Below are 7,900 nucleotides of genomic sequence, written 5' to 3' on the forward strand. Positions count from 1 at the left end.
TTATTATTTAATATCAGAGATGAAGTATTATATATTTTATAATATCTTTATTTTTATACTTTTATAAAAGTAATTAATTAAATCTATGTAATCAGAGTTTTCTTTTTATTTTAAAGTTCGAACTTATATTACTTAAATTATTCATTTTATTATTATATAATTTATATTAATATAATAATAAGACAATGAGAGTTTTGAATGTATATTCAAAATTGTGTTATTTACGAGAAAAGTTTATAATACATATTTAATAATAAAAGTGTACAGATAGTTTTTGAAAAGTTTCGAGTCTCGATAAAAAAAAAAAAAGAAAAAAAAAACAAAAAAAAACAATAAGAAAACTTTTAATAAAAGTGAATAATTTGTTCAAGAGTGTTACATCAAAATAACACGACGCATTTTATGCAAAAAATTACATTAGAATTAAATAATAAATAATTAATATATTATTCATTTATATTATAAATTTATATCATAAATATACTAAGAGAATTATATATTATTCTTACGACTATATTATTATCGAAAGTTGATAATGAAATACAATTTTGAATTTTTGTTATCGATTTGAATGAATGATTTTTCTTTTCGTTTCTTTCTTTCTTTCTTCTTTTTTTTTTTGACAAATTCAAAATTGGCGCCATTCAAATAATTCGCGAATATTTTAGTTAATTCCATTCTTTTTTTAGATTTCCTTTTCTAATTTAAAGTGACCGTCATAGTTAACGAGTTACGGACGTAGTATAGTGAGCAAACAATTGGTCAATTCGTCCGCGGCCAATTACAGAATTGCACCATGAAAATACACTGTTCGTTCTTAATTCGATTCAGCCAATTAAAGCTCCTCTCTATCTATCTATCTCTCTTTCTTTCTCTCTCTCTTTACGAGTAAGCTTTTATACGCATGTTCAAAGAATCAGAAAGAGAAAGAGAGAGGGAGAAAACATTTTCCATGTAATTTTACGTAGGATCATTAGAATAACGAATTAACTGTTTCTATTTAATTTCAAAATATATCTTTCTCATCTCTGGTCTTAACTTTTCCCTATATCATTTCGAATTTAATTCGAATAAAAGAAAATTAGGAATATTAAGAATCTACGATAAATATATATATAAGAGAAAAATTAAATAATTATTTATTTATTCTATGTATTATATTATTCGATTTATTTAATGTTTCATTTGATATATGTGTTATACGTAATTTAGTATTATTTTTATTTTTTTTGTTCTTAAATAAAAATAAGAAACGTATTATAGTGAAAAAGTATTTGGTTTCGTAATAACAATCGTGTGTTTGGAACGATGTGTTAAGATTTAAATAAAATATTTGTCCCATCTTATATTTTACATCTATTTGTATATTATACACAAATAAAAGAAAATCGATATAACAATGAAGAAAATGATTTCTGACGTCAAACTGTACGAATCTATAAACGATCTGGGTAATAGACAAATGTTAGTTTTTATTTTTATCCTTTGAATTATTAATTAATACATCGCTCGGTCAATATTATCGATTATTTTATTTCGATGATAATATTTTGCGTTGAAAATAATATTTGTAATTGTGCTGAAAATAATATTTATAATTTCGATTTAGATATGTGAGAATTATACCGAATGTCTCATAGAAAACGAAATGGTCAAATATTCCTATGATCCCATCAAATTTTCTATACGAGATATTTTAAATAAAAATAGTTACAAATTTGTTTTCAATAGGTTAATGTAATATTTATTACAGTTATTTCATAGTGAATACTATATGTACATATATTACCGCTATATACACGGAAGTTGTTTAAAAAAACAGAAAAAAAATTGTTTTCAAATGTAAATCTCGATATTTCTTTAACATAAGTCCCTCCCCCCCCCNTTTTATATATAATACTTTTATAAAAATAAATTATATTATATAATATACTTTTTTATATATAATATATATTCCACACTCGTGTTAAATGTTATTTCGTATTAATTGTCTAATTGTAAGAAAAAAAAAAGGAAAAACGAAAAAAAGAAAAGCGGGGTGGTGGGATGGCTTTAGAAATTGCATTATTCATATTTCATCTGGTGCAGCATGTAAGTTTATGCCATAGTAGGAAGTCATGATCATACCGAGGGTCGTGCAAACCTACTCGTCGACGAGACACGAGCAACGTGCATACATTAGAGATCATTAGGCCTTACAAGGTAAATTAGAGATTATAAATGTAGACGTGTGTGGTATAGGTTGAAATTGCTCGAAGGGAGAAAGACGGAGACAGAGAGAGAAAGATAGGAATGAGAAAGAGAGAAAGAGGGAAAGAGGGAAAGAGGGAAAGAGATAGAAGTTGAATCGATCCAATTAAGAGGATGAGGAAAATGCGAAGAGAGACGTATGCCAACGAATATGGTCGCGGGGCATTAGGTACGGCTCCGATAGATAATTCATACCACCCCTGGTTTACGAGATATCAATCTTTAATCCAACCCAAGCCTTTATTAACCATCTCTACCATCTATTGTTCGCAATATTCCACGAAGGGTCATTTACGAAAGAGTAATTTCAAGGTGTCAAAGAGGTTCGATTTCATTTATTAAAACCGTTACTTTTTTTACTTTCAATAGAAATTCTTTTCTTTTTTTAAAGTAACCTACGCGTTTTTTCTTTTCTTTTTTTTTTTTTTAATTCCTTCGTTACTTTTACTATTGTACGAGAGAGAGAGAGATAGATAGAGAGAGAAAAAAAAAATGATGAAAGGTATTTATTACGATTATAAAATGACAGAGTATATCGTTAGTTTAAATGAAGACGCGAATTGATGAGAAAGAAAGAGAGAGAGAGAGAAAGGGTTTTTTCATTCATAATTAATTGAAAAGAATCAAACGATCGCGAATGGGAATGTAGAAAGAAAGAGAAAGAGAGAGAGAGAGAGAGAGAGAAAAAAAAAAGATAGGGTCGTCGAATCGATGGGGTAGGGATTTTTAAATTCAACGAATTTATAAAACATATTCAAAGGGAAAAAAGGGGTCGCAACTGCGACAAGGGACGAAGTACCTACTACGGCGTATCAAAAGGCAGAAGAGAGTAAGAGAGGGGTAAGGGGGAGAAAAAGAGAAAGAGAGAGAGAGAGAGAGAGAGAGAGAGAGAGAGAGACATTGAATGGAAGGGGCGCGAAGCATCGCAAGGTTTGCCTATCGTTGAAATGATCAAAATGATCGAAAGGTGGTGAACAACGTCGTTGATGGTAATGGTGTTGGTGTTAGTGTTGATGGTGATGGTGATGGTGGTGGTGGTGGTGGTGCAGCCAGAGTCCTCGGTGTTTCGCGAGAAGGGCAAACTGTAAAGTGAATCTCATTAGTCGTACCCCGATGCATGCCGACAGCAGGAGGCGTCACTTTGATGTCAAACGAGCTGCCCCCGGGGCCGTATTGCTATAGTACGTGCCATTATTGTTATTATACGATAAGAGGCCCGTTTCTAATTATCGAGATGAGAGAGAGAGAGAGAGAGAGAGAGAGAAAAATCGAAAAGGAAAACGGAAGTCACTACTACGAGATATCGAAACTTGGTTTCGATCTTTTCCATATGATAATGGGAAAAAAGATGAAAGAATTTCACGGATTGTTTTTATCCTTGTCTTGCTTTTTTTTTTATTATTATTATATAATCGTATACTTTTGTTTTGCAATTTTGTTAACGATTTTTTTGAGGTAATATCTCAAGTAAAATGACAGTTTAATTTATGATTTGACGTTTGGAAAAAAAAGAATGGGGAACAATTAATGCAAATGTTTAAGATTTCATATATTTATAATAACATGGGATAAAATAATATTTGATTAGAAAAAAATATTTCTATATATATATATACATATAATATTATAATAATAATTATATTAGCCGATGATAATGTCTAAGGGAAAGTAAGTAATATTAGTTATATTTATTTCCAGTCGAAGTAACGATTAGAACGCCTCAATTACAACGATTTTAGAACGATAGATCCGGTCTGTAGGAAAGTAATATGGGAAGGGTGGCGATTAAGCTTTCGAGTCCCAGGGTGGTACTCGATATTAATTTTTCTCCCCCTTTTGCGTTTGGCTTAATCGTTCGTGCTATTCTCTCTCTCTCTCTCTCTCTCTCTCTCTCTCTCACTCTTTCTCTCTATCTCTTTTCTATCTTCAACGTAACAGTATAAAATGATCCGGTTGTAAAACGATCTAGAAAATAAATTCGTAGTGGGCCAGGGAGCACATGTCACACTGATTGCACATCCGCTTCCGTAGAGTTTATCCATGGTTGGGCCATTATAAAATCGGTCCCACATTGAAAAAGTAACATAATATTTATTGCCATGTTCCGTTCAATTAAGGGTTGACAACACGATTCACGCGCTTGTATTGCAAGCAAACGAAAGAATGAAAGAAAAAAAGAAAGAAAGAAAGAAAGAGGGAGAGATAGAATTAGGGGTAGCGAGGTGGTGATGGGTGGGGTGGTGGGGGGGTTCTGGGGGAGGGAAATGGCGGAGATGAGAAAAGGGGCGGGTAGTTTCAAACGCGCGTAACTTCTTTCTTTCTCTTTCGTTTGTCGATCCATTTCTAAATCTATGAACCTTTTTAAGAGGGGCGTGTGTGTGTATGTGTGTTGGCCTGAATTTATACCACTCGCCGCCACCCCCCCCCTCACCCCCGCTGCTCCCTCTTCTTCCGATTTGGGACGACGTTCGCGAACGAAATTGTTCAAGGGCCGGCCTTGTCTTTTTCTTATTGTACTACGACGAGGACGAGGGTTCGAAAGGAGTGCCGAATACGCATCACTGAACATCACAAATAGATTCGTATTTAGAAAAGAGGGATCTACCGAAACGCGTTATGTTCGTCTCTATTGTATTACGTAACGCTTCTTCGTGCTACAATCTTCCTTTTATATATTTCTTTTTCGCACTATACTTTAAAAATGGCGATTAAAATGTGATGTTTTAATTGTTTTATACGTCACGAGCGATGACGTTACTTTGTTTTACTTTTTTTTATTTTTTTTTTTTTTCTTCTCCGATATTCTTCGGTCTTACACAAGTGTAAGATATATTACAGCGTGACTCGTAAATTGTATATTTATTATAATTAATAAATAATTTTTATTGGAAAAATGATATAATATATAATGAAATAATAAAATCGATAGTGTTTTACAAATATAGGTTAACTTGCCGAAGAATTATATCGAGGTCCCATGGTGTAATGGTTAGCACTCTGGACTTTGAATCCAGCGATCCGAGTTCAAGTCTCGGTGGGACCTGTGGGTAAATTTTTTTTTATTTTTTCATTCTAAAATCCTACATGTAATATTTATAAATTATTTTGCATATTATTGCAAAGAAAAAATGTTTATTTATATATATATAATTGTTTTTAAATAAAATAAGTGCGTAACTTCGTTCGTACAGATTTTTACGGAGAGTTTGTCAGGATCAATGATCATTTTGATAAGTTTCTTTTTTTTCTTTTTTTCGATAGTTACACGAATTAATTTATTTAACAAGTTACGATAAAACAAACACGACACATACGTTGATGATTAGATAATTTGATAAATGTTACGTTAGTACTGTCTGCGTGCAGACCATAATCGTTCGTAGATTAATCTCTAATTGCTGTGAACTCCGAATAACGTCTCGTGAATCGTGACTACGTGATTTTATCTTACACGTATACATATATATATATGTATGTGCATATATTATACAGGATGTATCAGAGTTAACTCATCCAATATTATTCAATGCGTCGAGAATAATACACGTGAGCCCGCGATAATTATATATAAATAATTTGTAATATAATATTTTACATAATAAAATAATAATATTATTATAAAGATTAAAAATAAAAAATGAATTTAACACAATTTATCCTTACATTATAATTATAATTATAGTATCGATTCTCAATCGTTAAATAAATAATTGTATAATAATTATATTTCGCACAGTTCACAAGTGTCATAATTATCAGTAGGTGTAATTAAAAAGACCTTTTTTATTTTTTTTTTTCTTTTTTTTCTTTTTTTTTTCCTTATAATAAAGTAAAATTCAGAAGTGTGTTTCCTTATCGACGTGACACGATAAAAATCGATAAAACGTTGATTTATCTTACGATATGACTGTAGTTATACATTTCTTCTTTTTTTTTTTTTTTTAATCAGAAGTCATATATTTAAAATATACACACACAATCAATGTATAAAATAAATCTTATTTGTTACAATTAATTTTTATATATTAATATTATTCTCAATAGAAAAAATCCCGTTTTAAAGATAGATTTCATTTTTATTTATAATATACAAAATATATTTCTATTATTTATGAATAAAAAAATAACGTGGCATAGAGTTTTCATTTGATTATTAACCAATCGTCATTTTATAACTCAATACAATTAAAAACAACAAATTATTCAATGTCAATTATTTTCATTTCCTTGATCGCATTTCAAAGTAAATTGCATTGAAACAACACCGTGGTGTATAATACATTTATATTTCATATTAACACAACATAAGCGCACGTATACGTGTGTGTATACAACAAAAGACAATTTAGGAGGAGATCTATTTCCACATAATCTCCATCATAAGGGGTGGGGTAGGGGTTAAGGGAAAAGGGGTTGAAAACACTTTCATGAAACGTAGCGGGGTTCGTTCGTCAAACACTTATCTTCGATCGGTCGCTCGACGCATTGACTTTTACTACCTGCTGTTGCACCTGGTCGTAGCAATTCGCGTTCTATTTCGTTTTCGCACAAAATTATGGCGTGACGCGATACTACCGGTGATTGGAAAGAAAAAATACAAAAAAAAAAAAAAAGATAAAAAAAGAAACGAAAACTCGACACACACACGCAGCAGGTAGACACGTGAAACAATGTGAATGAAAAATAATGAGAGAGAGAGAGAGAGATTAAATCTTTGACATGATAGGATAAGATCGGTCGTTTTGAAAATGTATAATCGACATAATTATACACACATCATTCTCGTTCGCTTATTCGTTAATAATTATTATCATTTATTAACGATATTCATGCAAAAAATATGTCGAGAGAAAAAACGTGTATATACAATATATAACACGATTTATTCATATTATTGTATTTTCTGCATAATTTGTCTAATTTTATTTGAATTGTGTGTTTGTTTTTTTTTTTTAAACTAATGTAAAATATTCTATCTTTTTATTTTTCCTATTTTTATTAGTTCTATGAACAATAACTTCTCATACTTGTCCAATAATATACAAAAATATAAATCGATTATCGAAAAGAAACAAACTGATTAACTCATTAATTGATTATTAATATTGTTAAGAACAAAAATAGATATATAAATATAAAAATAAAAAAAAATCCAATGTAGAAAAGGGTATTAACAGATATAAACGGATAATTAAAAGTATTCCCCTTAGTTAGGAAATTCTAATTACGAGAGGGCAAGATCGTAAGTTTCTTCCTTCCCTGCAGATTCGCATGATCTCATTTGCATGACAGTGCATAGTCTCTATTTCTCTCGGCGCATAAATGTCGTCGTCGAGTTTGCAAGTGGAAAATCGATTTTAAACGGCAAGAGGGGAAAGAGATGGAAAGAGAGAAAGAGAGTAAGTAACTTGGTAAAAGCTCTATGGTTGTCTATATTCTCATAAATTTATCTTAATCTCTAAATGGTAAATGTTTCAAGCTAAGTTTTGACCGTTTAATAGGAACTACTAGTATTAGATAAACATATAAAATGTGAATTATTACGATCAAATGGTTGATTTGATATTCCTGTCAGTTTAAAAGAAACATTAACAAATGCTATTACAATTCGTATATAATAATTTATAATTGTATAATTAATATACAATTA

General features: G+C 30.4%; 1 non-coding gene across 1 annotated transcript; it reads left to right on the top strand.

Annotated features, from left to right (window-relative positions):
- Positions 1-5,221: 5,221 nt before the first annotated feature.
- Positions 5,222-5,293, top strand: Trnaq-uug. The gene has a single exon. It is a non-coding gene; the product is annotated as a tRNA-Gln (tRNA).
- Positions 5,294-7,900: the final 2,607 nt, after the last annotated feature.

The sequence above is a fragment of the Polistes canadensis genome, unplaced genomic scaffold (genome assembly GCF_001313835.1).
Source record: "Polistes canadensis isolate GaletaPanama2010 unplaced genomic scaffold, ASM131383v1 scaffold_264, whole genome shotgun sequence".
Lineage (NCBI taxonomy): Eukaryota > Metazoa > Arthropoda > Insecta > Hymenoptera > Vespidae > Polistes > Polistes canadensis.